Genomic DNA, 2,500 nt, shown 5'->3' on the forward strand with positions numbered 1-2,500 from the left:
GGGGAGAGGGAAGTGATGGGGAGGGGAGGAGAGGTGAGGGGAAGGAAGAAGGAACAGGGAAGAGGAGGGAATATCAAGGAGAGAAGGTGGGAGAGGGAGGGAGAATGGTGAGGGAAGGAAGAATGGGGAGAATTAGGGTAAAGGGAGTGAGGGGAGGGGCAAGGGGGAGAGATAGGGAAGGAGGAGGGGAAAGGGATAACTTTCCATGTTATTATTAATCAATATTACCCATTTATAACTGATACTTATTTATAACATCATGTTATTAACACCTGCTGATGAAAATGATGCCATTTAATAAGGAAGGCAATTTATTTTCTCAAGGCTTTGATGTTGTAACTGATCAATGGCGGGACCTGTTTTATGTAATGTACTCCTAACAGGTTTGGAACCGTTGCAAAACCTACTTTGTGTGGAATGAGGGGCTAAAAGATATTATAAAGATATTTTCTTTCAATACAGAACTTGCTTTTAAACCTTAAATTACGTTTACACTTAACTTGCAATAATTTTATGTCATCCACCTATGGGAGTGTAATGTCTGAGTATGTTCTCAGTCCTCCATGACATTACGTGTTACCCCGGAACACTCTGAATGACAATCAGTCGTTTACATTAGAAAGGAAGTAACACGTGGTTTGATTTTGATTTTCATTTTTATTTAAAGCAATGAATTCAAAAAAAAATTATTAATCATAGGTAAGAAAATCATTTTCAATAACTCAAAAGAGATGCGTGAATGCTTTTTCTAGGTCCACATTAGTTACAAAGGAAAGGAATTATCACTTTGTGTAGTTTTGATTAACATCTTTATTTAAATCAATAAATTCAAAACAGAATTATTAATCGCAGGAAGGAAAATAATTTTTAATAACAATACACACTTTGCATGACAAAAAAACCCAAAGGAGATGCAAAAAAAAAAAAAAAAACGTTTTCTAAGTCCAAAGTCTGTGAAGAGCAGTTTTATCAGGGACAGTTTGAGGATAAAAGTCGCAACTAAGGGCAGAATAACATTACTATAAAAATCTACTTATGCTATTTGAGACTTGTGGCAAAAATCTAGGTGAGGTAAAAAAAGCAATAGTCAACCTGTTGTTTGCTAACTTTGGCTAAGTCACTGAATAATTTTGTGGAAAACGATGTTTTTGGGCTTTCCTCTGGAGGCCAAAACATGGAGATTTTTTAAGTTCCTACCCTGGAACAGGCGACGTAAAGTTGGCCGGGTGAGAAGCATGGCTCTTGCAAGCTGATGCCTACCACCTTGAGCCATTGCCCTTGTTGATGGTCATTGCGGAAGCAAGCCAGACAAAGGAAACTGGATCCTCTTGAAGGTGAACGGGAAGTTGTCCGGAATCGTTGGAATTTGTGGGATGAAGACGCTTTCTACCCTTCCAACCCAGTTAGAATAGTCGCCTCAGTCAGGTTGGGAAGAAAGGACTTGATGATCAGACGTGTCCAGTTGCACAACTAGGAACTGTGCAGGTTTCGAAGCGAGAGGATTAGTGCACCGACTTTTAGGTTAAGGACGTGAGACGGATACCCATACGGTTCCAGTAAGTTAGGAATTCCATGTAATTGACGGCTTCGTTGGGATCCATGACGGCGTCCTCACATTCCGAATTTTCATATGACCTATTTCTAAGCATTTGAACTTTTGGCTTTTTTTTCCAGTACTTATAAGATGCCGTAATCTTGATAGATTAAGATAAAATACAAGTTAGTTAATGTACCGCCAAAGGCTTTGCTATCCTGGTTGATTTTCAGTTACAATGTCGGTTAATTAATCAGACGGTCAACACGGACTTTGTTAGTGTTCTATGTTGGTAGTGATCCTGCTATATGTCAGTGCGAAATTATCTAGCGGGTAATTTGAGAGAAACAAAATGAGGAAAATTTCCTGTTCAAAAGTAAAAGATGGGACCTCCCTCTGAAGAAAACACATATGATTAACTTGAAAAAAGCGCATCAGTTACTGAAGTCTATTAAAGCTGAATAATAATAAAAAATAATCATGCAAATAGAAAAATCTGCTAAATTAAGTTTGTAGTAAACTTAATTCTATTTATCTATTCTAAAGATGTTGGTGTCGATTTAGGAATATGATTATTAAGACGAACAGTTTATTTGCTCGGACTCCCAGTAATAATAAAAGATTTCCATAAAAAGTATTTAGAATTGTTGTTATTGCCATTAACCCTTCTATTTCTCTTTAATGAATTACTGTATCTCTCAACATCAATAGTCTATTAACATTAAACGTATTTCCACTAAACGGTTACATCCTGTTTTATAAGTGGAAAAGATTACAGCAATAACCGTGAGAACAAGCATATTAGCAGGCCAAGAACGTGAACTTAGTAATTATTTACAAAATGGCCGAGCGGAGAGAACTATTGGAAAGAGGGGTTTGTGAGTGATAGGATGGAAAGCCTCTAACGACTGGTAACTTCCGCAATTTCTCGCAAAGTGGTTTCGTTATGGCCGTTAATGACGTAAG

Source organism: Macrobrachium nipponense, chromosome 20 (assembly GCF_015104395.2).
Source record: "Macrobrachium nipponense isolate FS-2020 chromosome 20, ASM1510439v2, whole genome shotgun sequence".
Classification (NCBI taxonomy): domain Eukaryota; kingdom Metazoa; phylum Arthropoda; class Malacostraca; order Decapoda; family Palaemonidae; genus Macrobrachium; species Macrobrachium nipponense.